General features: G+C 42.0%; 1 protein-coding gene across 1 annotated transcript in view; it reads right to left on the reverse strand.

The window, feature by feature from the left end:
- Positions 1-17,679, reverse strand: part of LOC129837826 (synaptic vesicle glycoprotein 2A-like) — a 73,450-nt gene extending 55,771 nt beyond the window's left edge. The window contains exon 1 of the mRNA XM_055904286.1: positions 17,164-17,679. The gene's annotated coding sequence lies outside the window, so the exon portion shown is untranslated. The remainder of the gene's footprint in view (positions 1-17,163) is intronic.
- Positions 17,680-18,622: the final 943 nt, after the last annotated feature.

Here is an 18,622-nt window from a genome sequence, read left to right on the forward strand (position 1 = left end):
CCTCCACATTTCCTTCCCTATTTATTCATTTTTCCCCACTCGTCTCAGCCTCTCTCTTTCTCTATTCTCTCCTTCCCTGTCTTCCTCCTCTCTCCTTTCCCCATCCTTCATCTCTTTCCCTCTTGTCATTCTCCCCCTCTCCTCTTGCTCATTCTCTGTCCCTCCTTCCCTATCTCTGTTTCTCTCTCTCCCTCCCCTGGCTCTCTCTCTCTGTTATTTGTGGGTGAGGATAATTGGTCCTCAGCTTCACTCTGTTATTTCTGTTGTGTATTCCTCTCCTCGTGCCCCTATCGGCAACGCTAGCCTGCCTGGGCCGTGCCGTTTAACCTCCCAGTCTCTCTCTCCTGCTAGAGTCTCCAGAGATAGCAGGCAGGTTAAACCTTGACCCGGAGAACAAGGCTGACAGAAAAATGGGCAGCCGAGTGGCCTGCTCTTTTCCTTGCACCTCTGTCACCATAACACACACAGCCACATCTAATTTGTCTCACAGAGGAATACAGCAAAAGGAAACAGATGCAGTTAGATTGTCAGATTAATATACAATATCTTTAGAGAGAAAGTCTGCACACTGTTAATTGAAATCCATGCACAATATATAGCCTAGCCTACTATACAACCTTAAAATATGATGTTTCTTTAGTGAATACTAATTTGATTATCTCAGAAATGTGACTGTATGCTGTTAGTTTGAGAATAACACCAATCCTAAATGGTGGTGTGTAGGAGACGTAGGAAGCTGATCCCTTTATAGAGTGGTGTTGGTGCCCACTGTGGCTGCCTAATGCTATTGGATTCTCTGGCCCTTTGAAGAGGAGGAGACACAGCAGGAGAAGAGAACAGGCCTCAGGGAGGATCCATAGACCATAGCTGAACCCAATGACCATGCACACACTCTGAAATACTGTAACAGTCCCCACCCTTCTTTGGTTAGTGGCCCCCCTTTTATCTGTTAACACTTTATTTTACAGTCCTATTTCAGCTAGTACCTGTTGGACAAGGGGTACTCTCTGGTGCTGTGATTCAGTACCTGGTACCTAAAAGGCACGTACGTAATTACCAAGTCAACTGTGTAACAGGCTACTATTACAGCCTTACCAAACTGACTACTTCCTGTACTGTGTTAGGAGTGTCCTGGCTAAGTAGCATGAGATCAGATGGGATAGAAACTGGAGGAGATGAGAGTGGAGGAGAGGAGAGTAGAGAAGGACAGAAACTGGAGAAGAGGATGGAGGGCTGGGGAGCTGCTCAGACAACAGACTGGCAGAGATCACTGAACCCAAAGGTCTTCTGGGAAGAATGTGTTTCCAAGAAACACTCACTTAGACTGAAAATGAACCCCGGAAACAACAGCAGCTATATCAGTCAGTCATGCCCTCTGTCTTTTCTAACAAGGTAAGGAGCGCTAATGTGCCACACATATAAAGGTGACTTTGGTGATATCTATGCATTGAGAATAATATGAATACAATGGATGGAAATGATTAAATTCATATGAATATGACATATTATCCCAGCTTTGTGTCCTATGTATGACCAGTTCCTCCAAACATGCACTGTATTAGCAGATACTGTGACACTGAAACATGATTGCATGTCAATGTAAATGAATTAGATTGCATTGAATTACATGTTAAAATTCTCTACATGTCATGTCCTCTCCTTGATCGCTGCTGGGCTAATATAGGCCAGTATATTGTATGTGGATTTGCTTCATCCACTTCACACGGTAAAGTGCGCATTAGGTGCCACCAGAGTGGTACATAGAAGCCTGATTTCCATATAAATGGCAGTGAGTGAGATGGCTCCTACTAGCCCTTGAAATCACTGACTGAGTCAGACCCCATCTGCTAACTACAGATGTAGGATCTTAATCTGATCACTTTTTTGTTCCTGAGAATTTTCATGCACAGCAGGAAATGCAAACTTGTAGTGTATTTGAGTTTTAAAAAGGCTTCTAAAGTTTGTAATTTCCACTTTGAAATTTCAGACTTGATTTGCCCTAACGAAAAATGTATCAACCCCTACAAAAATGTATATAAATTATTATCCACATAATAATTCACATTGCCTGTTGCTGTAAGGTTATTTTCCTGCTGTAGCAAACTGGCGCAAATTTAGATCCTACATCTGTATTGCTCGAGAATCCTGAAGCCATTGCATTTAAACCTGGGTCCATTGTACCACAAGCATCTTTCAGGGAAGAGAAAGCACAAGAGAGACAATCTTCCATTCCTACTGTACAGAGCTTGTCGTGCAGGTGGGAATATGAATTATATTAAAGAAATACTTGAAAAACATAAGGAGGTAAATCTGAAAGTGAAATCCTCCTGTAGGACCTTTGGCAGGTGAACAAGAGCAGACATACAGTATGTATAAAACATGAGGCTTGCAGTAAGGGAGCAACAACCTTGTGGTTGCATTACACATGGAGTTAGTGCGTAAAGAGGCGGAAGCTCAAGAATAGTTCTATATGCTGATTTGTATGCCAGCAGCCTCTCTAAGAATACATTGAATCATTGCATACTTTGACAACAGTGTATTAATTGGAAATGAGATTGGAAATGTGGGCTCAGAGGGAATCCAAAGAATCCATGTTGATATAAATTCCATTCAAAGAAGAGAAAATTATAGGATTTGAAACAGACAGATAATGTATCAGAATATGTCACCATGCAAAAACCTTTTGTCCCTTGTGCCTGCCTGTATTGGTGCAGGAGTTTCCTGCCTTAACATCATTAGTGGTAAATGGGCCATAGTTTACAAGGATCCTTACACAGAATGACTCTGTTGGGAGCGGTCTGCTTTGGTAAGACATCTCAATCTAGCAACCAGAGGACGTAGATTTGAAGTCGGAAGTTTACATACACATTAGCCAAATACATTTAAACTAAGTTTTTCACAATTCCTGACATTTAATCCTAGTAAACATTCCCTGTTTTAGGTGAGTTAGGATCACCACTTTATTTTAAGAATGTAAAATGTCAGAATAAAGCAGAGAAAATTAGTTATTTATTTTATTACTTTCATCTCATTCCCAGTGGGTCAGAAGTTTACATACACTCAATTAGTATTTGGTAGCGTTGCCTTCAAATTGCTTAACTTGGGTCAAACGTTTCGGGTAGCCTTCCACCAGCTTCCCACAATAAATTGGGTGAATTTTGGCCCACTCCTCCTGACAGAGCTGGTGTAACTGAGTCAGGTTTGGAGGCTTCCTTGCTCGCACATGCTTTTTCAGTTCTGCCCACAATTTCTATAGGATTGAGGTCAGGGCTTTGTGATGGCCACTCCAATACCTTGACTTTAATGTTCTTAAGCCATTTTGCCACAACTTTGGAAGTATGCTTGGGGTCATTGTCCATTTGGAAGACCCACTTGCGACCAAGCTTTAACTTCCTGACTGAGGTCTTGAGATGTTGCTTCAATATATCCACATAATTTTCCTCCCTCATGATGCCATCTATTTTGTGAAGTGCATCAGTCCCTCCTGCAGCAAAGCACCCCCACAATATGATGCTGCCACCTCCGTGCTTCACGGTTGGGATGGTGTTCTTCGGCTTGCAAGCCTCCCCCTTTTTCCTCCAAACATAATGATGGTCATTATGGCCAAACAGTTCTATTTTTGTTTCATCAGATCAGAGGACATTTCTCCAAAAAGTACAATCTTTGTCCCCATGTGCAGTTTCAAACTGTAGTCTGGCTTTTTATGGCGGTTTTGGAGCAGTGGCTTCTCCTTGCTGAGCGGCCTTTCAGGTTATTTCGATATAGGACTGGTTTTACTGTGGATATAGATACTTTGTACCTGTTTCCTCCAGCGTCTTCACAAGGTCCTTTGCTGTTGTTCTGGGATTGATTTGCACCAAAGTAGGTTCATCTCAAGGAGACAAAATGCGTCTCCTTCCTGAGCGGTATGACGGCAGCGTGGTCCCATGGTGTTAATACTTGCATACTATTGTTTGTACAGATGAACGTGGTACCTTCAGGCGTTTGGAAATTGCTCCCAAGGATGAACCAGACTTGTGGAGGTTTACAATTTTTTTCTGAGGTCTTGGCTGATTTCTTTTGATTTTCCCATGATGTCAAGCAAAGAGGCACTGAGTTTGAAGGTAGGCCTTGAAATACATTCACAGGTACACCTTCAATTGACTCAAATTATGTCAATTAGCCTAACAGAAGCTTCTAAAACCATGACATAATTTTCTGGAATTTTCCAAGCTGTTTAAAGGCACAGTCAACTTAGTGTATGTAAACTTCTGACACACTGGAATTGTGATACAGTGAATTATAAGTGAAATAATCTGTCTGAAAACAATTATTGGAAAAATTACCTCTGTCATGCACAAAGTAGATGTCCTAACCAACTCGGCAAAAGTATAGTTTGTTAAAAAGACATTTGTGGAGTGGTTGAAAAACTAGTTTTAATAACTCCAACGTAAGTGTATGTAAACTTTCGACTTCAACTGTATTTCATGTGTAGTCAGAGAAGATGAATGAGGCCCTCCCATAGGACATATTTAGTTATATGTTTGGATAAGAAAACGTGACAATAAAACAGAAGAGTAAAAGCTGTGTTAAACCTCCCCCACCTACTGAAATATAGTTACTCCTTACTCCCTAAAGGTCTAACCTCTGCTCCTGATCTTTAATAGCTTAAGAGGGCTATTACTCACCTACCCCATTCTAGATACCCTGGTGTACTTTAATGGCCCACTGAGCTTAGCTATTCTGTAAAATAGCTGCTCAAAAACCAAAAGCATATTTTATCATCTCTTAGCAATCCAAGATCTTCAGGGCACATAAAACCGCCCACCTCTGCTCTTGGTCTAGAAATCTTGATCTTCGCACAGGGCCTCAATCTCTCTCGGAGGCGCCAGCCGACCTTCACACCAGGAGCCACTCACTACTCCATCTAAATGCAATGAGCTAGCCATCACCATCAGATTACCCTTTTACCATCCCCACTACTTATCGATATGAGTAGGTACAGATAGGCTCTTTAGCCTGGAATAATAAACCATTCTCTACATAAGAGTCATGCTGCTGCAAGTACGCGGTTGTTAGCACAAAAAAAAATCTAGCTGAGAATATTTAATTTCCCTTAACTAATCTGTGAGTCATGATATGGACATTTGGCCGCAACAGGACAGCAAATCCTTCTGGAAATATGCAACAACAAAAGGCTTAATATATGGGATAAACAGCAAGAAAGTCGATAAGATAACAACGTAATGAGTTATTCCAAAGTAAAGCACATCTCCTATTGGGCCTGGCATCTTTAATGAAGTGTAAATTGATAATAAATTAAGTGTCCGAGAGGAGCCGCACCAAAACCCTAGCTGTCATTTGCCAGTGATGAAAGACTTAATTATGTAAACCTATTTCCTTCTAGTGAGCTGAGAGGATGCCAGGGGGTCAGTGGAGCTCCTCTCTACACCACACACAATACTGGAACAGAGCAGCAGCTTGCTAACAACAAAAGAGAGCAGAGAGAAACAGGAAATAAGATAACGCTAGCTAGCACGTTAAAACTGAGGCAGTGCACTAAAGCGGAACAGTCTTATGCTCTGGCTGAAGCTACTTTATTTGCTTATCTTAACAGGCCCTACCACAGATAAAATACAGCTAGTAAATGTAGACTCGAGCACTGGGCTAGGCAACTGTTAACAGCTGAAATTGTATGGGTCAAATTCCAATCAAAATCATTGTTAATGCTAACAGGAGCAACCATTTGCTAAATGTGATACAACACTGCCCATTTCCACCATAAAACCATAGTGGTAATAGTAATGGAGGAATATATGCTGAAGCTAAAATCAACAACAAGTTCAGACAGTTCTATGCCAGAAGGGTACGACACCGTGGCTTAAAACAACTATAGCATGTTTCAGACTTAGCTTAGTGCTAATGCTACCAAGGCTATTAATCCAGCCAAGAAAGTTTATGAGAGTGGAAAAACTGTATGTATGTTGAAAGAGAATTGTAGAGACACAGGCCCAACTTTATGTAATGCGGTATAAGGTGTGAGACAATCAATAAAAGTCACAAGTCAATGAAAACAGATACAGTGGAGTAGGCCATATAACTCAATAGAAGGTTTGTTTGCACAGTACAGTGGTCTGGACGGCTGTCCAAAAGCCCTGTTTGTTTAATCACAGCACATGAGACCCTACATACCTTTCAGTGTATAAATTCGTACCGTTAGCAGTATTGACTTTGTGCATAGTGTCTCCCTCTGTTCAAACAGTGGAGTAAGGAGGGAATATGATGTTTCCGTTTCAGTCGACTCTCTCTGACTCCTCTGTTTACAGTTCACTAGATCACAGACTGCCAGTCACTCTGCCAAGGACAAGAGTCAAGATCCCATTAGAAAACGGCATGAGTCGCTTGGGGAGTCTGTCAGTGAATGCTAACTGCTGTCATATTTCGTATCAGCAAGAAAACCCTTCCACAGAAAACCACAAAGATCCACAACTGTGCTGAATAGGGACACTTCAATTTAGCCTTTGGCTACACTTGGATAAGCTAGGTGAATGTGCATATAAATCGGTCATTTAGATCCACTTCAAACAGATCTCCATTTGACAAAGTGGGGTATATACCCACCAAAGAGAGAAATGCCTGTGATAAAGGAGTGACGTTTTATTCAGCGGAGGCTTTATAAAAGTTTAGTAGGAGACAGGGTTGCCGGGGAGAAGTCAGCCAGTAATGGAGTAAGAAGATGGATGACAGTAGGACTAAAAACACCAAACAGATAGATAGTGCACTGTTTCGACAGGAGGTCTAATCTCCCACTCAAATCATATCCTCTCGACTAAACTGTGGTTTGATGAAATCCTACAGATACTGTATGGGGTTGGACAACTACATTTACTTCCACGAGAGCATAGTTTGCCTCAACAATATAGTATTGTTTGGCTGTCCAATATAGTAGTCTGGCGAGTGCTTACGTGAACTAGCTAATCAGGAAGATTATCCATAATGCTCCGGATGGAGTTTACAGTAAAGTAGTATTTGAGGACAGAAGAGTGAATGAGATTAGCTCTTTATGGATGTGTTGATCTATGGGGTTTTGGTGACAGGGTACACACAATAGGGCTTTAGCATTGTGTTAAGGATAAATCTCACTAGGGATGCATATACCTCCACTTCTAATCACACACACACACACACACACACACACACACACACACACACACACACACACACACACACACACACACACACACACACACACACACACATTATCTCTCCCCAACACCTCCATGTTGGCCCTCTGCCACCTCATCCAACTGCAGATGTCTGTAATAACTCCCCCGTGTAGGTATGTACTCCACTGTCATCACTCTAAATCAAAAAAATTTAAATGTATTTTTATTTCAACTTTATTTAACCAGGTAGGCCAGTTGAGAACAAGTTCTCATTTACAACTACGACTTGGCCAAGATAAAGTAAAGCAGTGCGACACAAACAACAACACAGAGTTACACATGGAACAAACAGGCGTACAGTCAATAACACAATAGTAAAAAAAGAAAGTCTATATACAGTGTGTGCAAATGGCGTGAGGAGGTAAGGCAATAAATATGGCCATAGTAGCGGAGTAATTACAATATAGCAAATTAACACTGGAGTGATAAATGAGCAGATGATGATGTGCAAGTAGAAATACTGGTGTGCAAAAGAGCAGAAAAGTAAATAAAAACAATATGGGGATGAGGTAGGTAGATTGGGTGGGCTATTTACAGATGGGCTATGTACAGCTGCAGCGATCGGTTAGCTGCTCAGATAGCTGATGTTTAAAGTTAGTGAGGGACATATAAGTCTCCAGCTTCAGCAATATTTGTAATTTGTTGCAGTCATTGGCAGCAGAGAACTGTAAGGAAGGGCGGCCAAAGGAGGTGTTGGCTTTGGGGATGACCAGTGAGATATACCTGCTGGAGCTATGGGTGGGTGTTGTTATCGTGACCAGTGAGCTGAGATAAGGTGGAGATTTACCTAGCATAGACTTATAGATGACCTGGAGCCAGTGGGTCTGGTGACGAATATGTAGCGATTGCCAGCCGACTAGAGCATACAGGTTGCAGTTGTGGGTGGTATAAGTGGCTTGGTGACAAAACGGATGGCACTGTGATAGACTGCATCCAGTTAGCTGAGTAGAGTATTGGAAGCTATTTTGTAAATGACATCGCTGAAGTCGAGGATCGGTAGGATAGTCAGTTTTACGAGGGTATGTTTGGCAGCGTGAGTGAAGGAGGCTTTGTTGGGAAATAGGAAGCCAATTCTAGATTTAATTTTGGATTGGAGATGTTTAATATGAGTCTAGAAGGAGAGTTTACAGTCTAGCCAGACACCTAGGTATTTGTAGTTGTCCACATATTCTAAGTCAGAACCGTCCAGAGCAGTGGCTTGGGCGGGCGGGTGTGGGCCGTCCAGAGCAGTAGTTGGGCGGGCGGGTGTGGGCAGTGAACGGTTGAAAAGCATGCATTTGGTTTTACTAGCGTTTAAGAGCAGTTGGAGGCCACGGAAGGACTGTTGTATGGCATTGAAGCTCGTTTGGAGGTTAGTTAACACAGTGTCCAAAGAAGGGCCAGATGTATACAGAATGGTGTCGTCTGCATAGAGGTGGATCAGGGAATCACCCACAGCAAGAGCGACATCATTGATATATACAGAGAAAAGAGTCGGCCCGAGAATTGAACCCTGTGGTACCCCATAGAGACTGCCAGAGGTCCAGACAACAGGCCCTCCGATTTGACACACTGAAATCTGTCTGAGATATAGTTGGTGAACCAGGCGAGGCAGTCATTTGAGAAACCAAGGCTGTTGAGTCTGCCGATAAGAATACAGTGATTGACAGAGTCGAAGGCCTTGGCCAGGTCGATGAAGACGGCTGCACAGTACCGTCTTTTATCAATGGCGGTTATGATATCGTTTAGTACCTTGAGCGTGGCTGAGGTGCATCCGTGACCAGCTCGGAAACCGGATTGCACAGTGGAGAAGGTATGGTGAGATTTGAAATGGTCAGTGATCTGTATATTAACTTGGCTTTCGAAGACTTTAGAAAGACAGGGCAGGATGGATATAGGTCTGTAACAGTTTGGGTCTAGAGTGTCCCCCCTTTTGAAGAGGGGGATAACCGCGGCAGCTTTCCAATCTTTGGGGATCTCGGACGATACGAAAGAGAGGTTGAACAGACTGGTAATAGGGGTTGCAACAATGGCGTATATTGGCCATATACCACACCCTCTCGTGCCTTATTGCTTAAATATACCTCAAACAGTATCCAATGTATCACGTTTCTGGTTGAACCATATTTTCACACCATACTCCCGCTTGTGGTTTTGCTAACAAAACCTTGGCTTGCCTCAATGTCATGTGTGCAGAGCATTGCATGCTGCGCCGTGTCAGTGCGGCCCACTCACTGCTGGCACACGTCTGGTCTGTTTGACGTGATCCCCACAGGGTCCAGTCAACAAACACCTATGCTGGTACCATCCTGTCTACCATGGTGAAACACATACACACTGAGGAGGATGTGTATCTAGTCAAGTCTATTTGATTGGGAGTATGTTTCTGTTCAACAGGGAGCAAATAACACTTTGATAGGTATTACTCATTTCCAGTGTACACATCGAGCGAGAGACCAAATTCACATTCTTGTGAGTGTCTTTTTTTACTTCCATAATTTCCTCAATACCAGAAAGCTTGTTAGTAAATGTGTTTAAATTGGTTCCCCTTGGAGCGGATGAGGTGCCGCTTTGAAAGACCATTAAACCAATACCATTTCACTTCATCTAACTCGAAGTGAAAGTTGCATGAGTTGCAGTTTGGAAAATATTCAACAACATTACATTTACATTTTACATTTAAGTCATTTAGCAGACGCTCTTATCCAGAGCGACTTACAAATTGGTGCATTCACCTAATGACATCCAGTGGAACAGCCACTACATGATAGGCTAGACAGAGTCTAGGCAGACAGGTAGAGAGGCAGACAGGTAGTGTCACGATCGTCTTGATATGAGTGAGAGGACCAAGGCGCAGCATGATATGAATACATCTTCTTTTTATTATTATGAACACGAAACACTTATTCAAACTAACAAAACAACGACCGTGAAACTACAACCGCAAGTGCACACACAAACTACTTACGTTCGCCATAGACTAGACATATACAATGACCCACAACAGCTAAAAGCCTATGGCTGTCTTAAATATGGCTCCCAATCAGAGACAACAGTAACCAGCTGTCTCTAATTGGGAACCCATTCAGGCAACCATAGACTTTCCTAGACAACTACACACAACACTAAACCATCTATACTCCTTAACCCTCTAAACCATACAACCCCCTAGACAATACAAAAACACATACTTCATGATGTCACACCCTGACCTGACTAAAATAATAATGAACACAAAGATAACTAAGGCCAGGGTGTGACAGGTAGAGAGCAAGGCAGACAGGTAGAGAGCCTTGAGACTCCCCTGAGGACATGCATACAAGCTCGCGCGCACTCACACACCATTTGATTTAATGTAAATCTACTACAAACTGCAAAGAAAGTTGAGAAAAGAGTATCATTTTGAAAAAGACAGTTGTGGAAAATAGGAAAGGGTGAGGTGAGGTTATTACAGTAAATTTCGAAATATGATCTACTTAGACAGCTAAGTTATGACTCAGTTCCTTTTTTCTATCCCATTATTCAGATATCTGCTGCTCTGGTTTTAGCATCCAGGGGTGGCCTGGGCTGGTCGAAACATCCATCGGTTATTGACTGCTCTGGTCTGAGCGTACAGAGGTGGCCTGGACCGATCGAAACACCCATCCATTATTCATGCCTGGTTTTCTGGGCACAAGGACAGAGGTGCAGCGGCCAAGTCATCCCTCAGTGATGATGTATGGTCGCGTGAGGTGATAAACTCCCACCAACAGGACAGTGGTCAAATGTATTCAGCTTACAGTAGTCTACAACAATGTGTGCGATATACAATACCCATCAAAAGTTTGGACACACCTACTCATTCAAGGGTTTTCTTTGTTTTTCTATTTTCTACATTGTAGAATATTAGTGAAGACATCAAAACTATGAAATAACACATATGGAATCATGTTGTAACCAAAAAAGTGTTAAACATATCCAAATATATTTGAGATTTGAGATTCTTCGAAGTAGCCACCATTTGCCTTGATGACAGCTTTGCACACGCTTGGCATTCTCTCAACCAGCTTCATGAGGTAGTCACCTGGAATGCATTTCAATTAATAGGTGTGCCTTGTTAAAAGTTCATTTGTGGAATTCCTTTCCTTCTTAATGCATTTGAGCTAATCAGTTGTGTTGTGACAAGGTAGGGGTGGTATACAGAAGATAGCCCTATTTGGTAAAAGACCAAGTCCATATTATGGCAAGCACAGCTCAAATAATCAAAGAGAAACAACAGTTCATCATTACTTTAACCTCTACAGGATCGGTGTTCCCACCCGCAGGACGGTTGAGCTAATGTAGGCTAATGTGATTAGCATTAGGTTGTAAGTAACAAGAAAATTTCCCAGGACATAGAAATATCTGATATGGGCAGAAAGCTTAAATTCTTGTTAATCTAACTGCACTGTCCAATTTACAGTAGCTGTTACAGTGAAATAATACCATACTATTGTTTGAGGAGAGTGCACAGTTATGAACTTGAAAATGTATTAATAAACCAATTAGGCACATTTGGGCAGTCTTGATACAACATTTTGAACAGAAATGCAAAAGTTCATTGAAACAGTCTAAAACTTTGCACATACACTGCAGCCATCAAGCGGCCAAAATCTAAATTGCGCCTAACCTGGAATATTACATTTAGGCCTTTCTCTTGCATTTCAAAGATGATTTTTTTTTAAGTTTAAAAAACATGTTTTTGTATTTGTATTATCTTTTACAAGGTCGAATGTGTTATATTCTCCTACATAAATTTTACATTTCCACAAACTTCAAAGTGTTTCCTTTCAAATGGAATCAAGAATATGCATATCCTTGCTTCAGGTCCTGAGCTACAGGCAGTTAGATTTGGGTTTGTCATTTTAGGGGAGAATTGAAAAGAAGGGTCCAATCCTTTAAGACATGAAGGCCAGTCAATCCGGAGAATTTCAAGAACTTTTAAAGTTTATTCAAGTGTAGTCGCAAAAACCATCAAGCACTATGATGACACCGGCCCTCATGAGGCCCGCCACAGGAAAGGAAGACCCAAAGTTACCTCTGCTGCAGAGGATAAGTTCGCTAGAGTTAACTGCACCTCAGATTGCAGCCCAAATAAATTCTCCACAGAGTTCAAGTAACAGACGCATCTCAACATCAACTGTTCAGAGGAGACTGCGTGAATCAGGCCTTCATGGTCGAATTGCTGCAAAGAAACCACTACTAAAGGACACCAATAATAAGAAGAGACTTGCTTAGGCCAAAAAACACGAGTAATGGACATCAGACAGGTGGAAATCTGTCCTTTGGTCTGATGAGTCCAAATTTGAGATTTTTGGTTACAATCGCCTTATCTTTATGAAACACAGAGTAGGTAAACGGATGATCTCTGCATGTGTGGTTCCCACCGTGAAGCATGGAGGTGTGGGGGTGCTTATTTAGAATTCAAGGCACACCACCATGGCTACCACAGCATTCTGCAGCAATACCCCATCCCATCTGGTTTGTGCTTAGTGGGATTATCATTTGTTTTTCAACAATGACCTAAACACACACCTCCAGGCTGTGTAAGGGCTATTTGACCAAGAATGAGAGTGATGGAGTGCTGCATCAGATAACCTGGCCTCCACAATCACCCGACCTCAATCCATTTGAGATGGTTTGGGATGAGTTGGACCGCAGAGTGAATGAAAAGCACCCAGCAAATGCTCAGCACTCCTTCAAGACTGTTGGAATAGCATTCCTCATGAAGCTGGTTGAGAGAATGCAAAGAGTGTGCAAAGCCATCATCAAGGCAAAGGGTGGCTACTTTGAAGAATATAAAATATAAAACACGTTTTTGGTTACTACATAATTCCATATGTGTTTTTCATAGTGTTGATGTCTTCACTATTATTCTACAATGTAGAAAATAGTAAAAATCAAGAAAAACTCTTGAATGAGTAGGTGTGTCCAAACTTTTGACTGGTACTGTACCTAGAAAGAGTCCCAGAGGAAATGTATTTCTTTATTTGATTACATTGTGTCCCTGCTGCCTGAACACTGCACAGGCTGGACACTCCTGGGTTGGGCATTACAGGGTGGAGGTATTCCTGAGAGAGGATGATGAGAGGCTGTTCAGCAGGAGTAGCAAACAGAGAGGAGACAATATCTATTGATTTAGCTGTTCTTTTCTGTCCAGCTCCAGTGCCATGTTTGGATGTGCGTAAACACACTCCTTTCATGGCTCATACAGTAGCTCCACTCACCCAGACAGTATGCATGGTTCTGCAGAGAAAGAGAGAGAGAGGTCCCCTCTGGAAAGGGCACAGCCCAACATGAGTCACGTCATCATTGTCATCATTCCCTGGGTGGAACCTCTCAGTGTGCGTAGTCAACCTGGGCTCACTACAACAGTTAGCAACACCATGTCAAACAGCATGTCATCCCAGCATCCATTTTAGTTCCCTTCACTGCTATATGGATATTCAAAGAAAAAACTGCTGTGGATCCATTCGCAGTACCTATAATGAAAAAGTTAATTATAAGCATCTGTGGCAGTTGCCCTTGCTAGAGAAAAGTTGAATATACAAAATACTGTACTATTTGAGAGGGCTTCTTCATGTCAGTTTTGAGAGGTAACAAGGGAATGAAATGGGTGATATATGCAGAGGGAGACAACTCAATGAGCTTGTTATATCCTTCAATGATGTAACGGTCCATAGGTTTTAACAGTCCAGTACTTGAATTTGATGTTGGTGGTATCCATGTCAAGGGGAACTACTTTTTACCACTCCTGTCCACCTTTAAACGGAGGCTCTGATTCTCTAATAGAAGCTATTGGCATTTGATTATACCTACTGTAATGCCTGCGTGGTAATGCATACGTATGAAATAATAGATATGTAGAGGGTTTTTACCATTTTCATGGTCGTTTCATGACTCATAACAACAATGTTGTAGTCAATCTACTGTTTCAAATGTAGCAGCAGGTGTAGATGCTAACACAATAATGCCAAGCTTTGAACTGAAATATGAGAAGACAGTGATTATGTGTGCTGGATTGTGAAAGCTTGGAGAGGAAAGTATAAAATGTCCTTGCTGGAGAAAGGGAATCTTACAAACAGGAAATTGTACACTGCAGTGATATACCAGAGAGGAGAAGGTAATTTCTCTAACAGAACCCAAGAATATACTGCAGGGATTATGAGAGGAGAAGATGATGATGCTGGGGACTGGGGTACTCTCTATGCAGATATCCTCACCACTGCATTATGTAGAAACTATGGCAAGCTCTCCATGCTCAGTGTTATGCATTGGATTAATACCATTTGTGTTTGTTGGACTCTAATGAATTTAGCCAATGTGAAGCATTTGAAATGGCTACTATACAGCTACAATGTTTGCTCTTGTTCTCCTACTGCGTGCACTGAGGCTATTTGTTTTGCTATTGTGCAGCTACACTGTGTGGTTTACTGCCGCTTTACCGTTTGGTTTACAACATTACGTTCCTCTGAGGTAGATACCCCTTATGGCAGATTAAAAGCAAATGTGCTGTCAGTGGAAGACTGATGGTAATGTGCTTTGAGAACTCCGTCGAGAGATAGAAAAAAGGCATAGATTATCTCTCAGTTGTACGGTAAATCTATAAGAGAGTAGAAATGTAAAACACGTAGGTATGTATTTGACCGATGGCCTGTGTTTCTGGGTTGCTAAGTGGTGATGGAAGTGGACTGTCTAAATTTAGCAACACCTGCACTGATCAAGTGATCTCAACGATATGTGTTGGATACTGGTGGATGGGAATGAGAATGAGTTGAATGTCTGTGTTGCTGGTCCACAGGCTATTTCAGCCTGTTTTAGGATGTGTTATGGTAATGCGGTAAGCCCCAGTGCTCACAGTGCTCACAGCCACCGCGGAGTCAAGTTGTAACTTGTGACAAGGCTAATCTAGGTAGCAGGCAGAAAATAAGACCACCAAACAGTCCAGCTCCCTTCCCTGTCGCCTGGCTAACCGTGGAGGCTGGAGCTGCTGTCGCATATCCATGATACCCCCCCTCTTCAATGGATAACCTCCATTATATTGTTATTGTATCGATTAGATCAACTCTCCCTTAGTATAACCACCCAGAGCTTGATGTCTCAATACTTCCCTAGTTTGCTGGTACTTGATGTACTTGATTGTACTTCTGTGCCACATCACAGCTCAAGGAGACCAAATAGCCACAGTATTTAATGAATACTGCCTTTAACACCACTTTAGAAATGGCTCATCTGGCTTCAACGGGTTGTTGAACAAGCACAAACAACAGAGGGAGTAATATCAAAACTCCAATGAAGGTTATGCATTGATGAGGAATGTACCATCATGGGCATGACTGTAGCTGTCACCAACCTGAGCTGCCATGCCATTCTCAATGTATTCTGTTTTACCCTGTACTCTACAGTACACACACCTTTCAGAAGTAATCTCTTCTTAAGGTTACACTACAATGAGTATTGCAGCATCAAAAGAGTAGTAAATCAGGCAAGAGACTGACGGAGGAATTACTGCAAGGTTAGAGAAAAACATACATTTATATATCTGAGTCACCAACAGGCTTTGCAAGTAGCTACAGCAGGACTTGATTGACAACAAGCATAACAAATGAAAGGGAGGGTAGTAAATACTGTGTCACTATTTGGCAAGCACTGTAGTCCAATCCATAGGCCTAGTCAATTAGATTATGAACTGATGTAAATCACAAAGCATCTTCCAACCACATTTTGATCTTAATAAATAGTGTGTTAACCAAATAAAATAAACATTTATAGGCTATCATTCTATTGGTAAAGGCCATATTGTAGTTGATCCTATCCAAGGTGAGAACACATGGACATTGTAACAACATTCTATGGCTATAGCCTAGTAAACAAAATGTAACAGTGATTGCGAATAAAGGATTGTAAAAGAGATAGGTGTCAATTGTTGTCAAATTATTTTACAATCATATCGAATATTTTTCCCAGAAGGCCCTTTCTATCAGGCCAACATGTCAATCAGTAACCGTAGCCTATCCATTCTAGACGCTGGGACAACCCGAAGTTGCCTTCAAAAATCGACTGTATAGGCCTATGTGTCATGTTTTTTAATGACAAGGTCAATGTAGCAGAACTAACGCGACACTGCACTGACAAAGAAAAAAATAACTTCTAAGCAAGATTCGTTCATCTTCACGTTCACAGAGGGCAAGGTCATTTATCGCGTTCTACGCGTAATGAACAGGACGCAGCCGTTTATGCCGCTTATCTTAAAAATAAACAGTCTACATATAGCCTATGGTAAAAACATTCTCTGATGCTCAACAGTGTGTGTAGCCTATACCTTATGGTTCAGGGTGAATATATCCAACCATCAAATCAAATGCAAGCTGTCCAGACTGGTGAAGGGGTGAGGCGATAAGGTGAGAGTCATTATTTAAATAAACGCCAATTAACCATAAACTAAACTATGGAAGAGTCTTCACCACTATACGTAAATGCACTGTAGCCTATATTTAGCCAGGTTATGTCATGCTTGAGAAGAACTCAGTTTTCAATAGTAATAATGGGTAATATGTGATGGAGCAGGGATGCAGGTTTACATTATTACCCACGAGACAACCCGGACAAATTTGGTGGTTTTTAGAAATGCTATTCGTTCTTTGGAGATTCGTTCTTTGTTGTTTTTGTTGTAGAAACAGATTTATATCACTTGTATTTTACACACAGACGTTGACTTCTCCTCTGGCTCTTTCACTAACAGGCTATTTAGGGATGGGGTGGGGGGTCATTTTCTATCGGTTGTGCGTTCTTGCTTTCGCTCAAAATAACCTCGGCAGCTCCGCGTGGACAGCCGTGGAAAACTATTGACTAGGCTATTTAACACAATTATTGCAATACTACCCTAAATGCTCTTGATAAACATCGAGTATAACAAAATATACGACAAATAAATGTAACCGAGACGTATACTCTTCCTTACCTTTGGTAGAGAAGGTTGGCGTTTTTCCAGTTGACCTCAACCGTATTTATGTGTTAATAAAGTTGTCACCGTGTTAAAAAAAATCAAAAGGTGTTAATGATGAAGGTGTCTATGAAAATTGTTCTGTGGTCACCTACCCAGTTTAGAATACAACCTAACCCTGTTATGTGCACAAGGCTGACGTCGTACGACAGCGCTACCCTACCACACAGCATCCTTCTTGGAGCATCCCCCTCCTCTCGAGCATCCCCCTCCTCTCGAGCATCCATCCCTCTAGTCTCGCGTACACCATTCTCTTCGGAGAGGGTGTTCTTCTTTTGCTTCAGTGTGGACGTTAGAATGTCAATGGAGCCGTACGCTGTTTGTGATGTGGCATTCATTAATTCTTCAAACCACGGGAGCATTTGAGGACATATTTGGCAATATTATAGACGCTATAGATTTCTGCCCAAACTGATATCGATTCGAACGTCTTTCTCGCCATACTCACCAAATTGTTGGTGCATTGAGCTGGGCACGAGATGCCTCTGCCTACACGTGCTGCAGCTCGTGGCTATAATTGGACATGAGAAATGATACTGTTTGATACTGTGTTTGTAAAAGACTGATAAATAATTTAGAAGAAGTAAAAGGTGTAAAATCTTTCGGAAAGGTATTGCTGTAAATTCATCGGGTATTGACAGTCTGCGCAAACCATAAGTTGTAACACCAAAATAGACTAACATACACTACCAAACTGTACACTGCACCATACATCTAACCCTAATAAGCCTACATATTGCCATGCCAACTGCAAACCCTCTCCATCATGATCTCATCAGACCAGATGAGTTCCTGGCCTTTAGCTTCAGGCGTTACTATAGTCGCCAGCCACAGTCTATTTCAGAGATGGCCAGCTGCCATTTGGACAGGTCCTACAGGCTGGTATCTATTGACCACAACAGTTATACTCCTATATTTTCCCCAATCTCTGCCCTGATTCCACATTAGATTCCCTTTCATTCACAAAAAATGAGAAGAGTGATTGATTGAAGCTGTCAAAGTAACACGTCACATGACCCGTGATGATGATGGGAACAGGACATCAGGACACCCCATAGTACTCCTGAGCTCTGATGCTCTGCACTCAGTTCCAGTGGGATGCTCAGTGCATGCCTGGCATTATGTTACAATAGCTATATGGCTTCTCTTACACTCTTCCCCCCACCCTGGCTGACATATGGGAGTAGTACAGTGCAACTTCGTCACTGTCTTCCAATCATTTCCAGCAACGCGTCACTGTCTTCCAATCATTTCCAGCAACGTGTCACTGTCTTCCAATAATTTCCAGCAACGTGTCACTGTCTTCCAATCATTTCCAGCAACGCGTCACTGTCTTCCAATCATTTCCAGCAACGCGTCACTGTCTTCCAATCATTTCCAGCAACGCGTCACTGTCTTCCAATCATTTCCAGCAACG

The sequence above is a fragment of the Salvelinus fontinalis genome, chromosome 38, assembly GCF_029448725.1.
Source record: "Salvelinus fontinalis isolate EN_2023a chromosome 38, ASM2944872v1, whole genome shotgun sequence".
Classification (NCBI taxonomy): Eukaryota; Metazoa; Chordata; class Actinopteri; order Salmoniformes; family Salmonidae; genus Salvelinus; species Salvelinus fontinalis.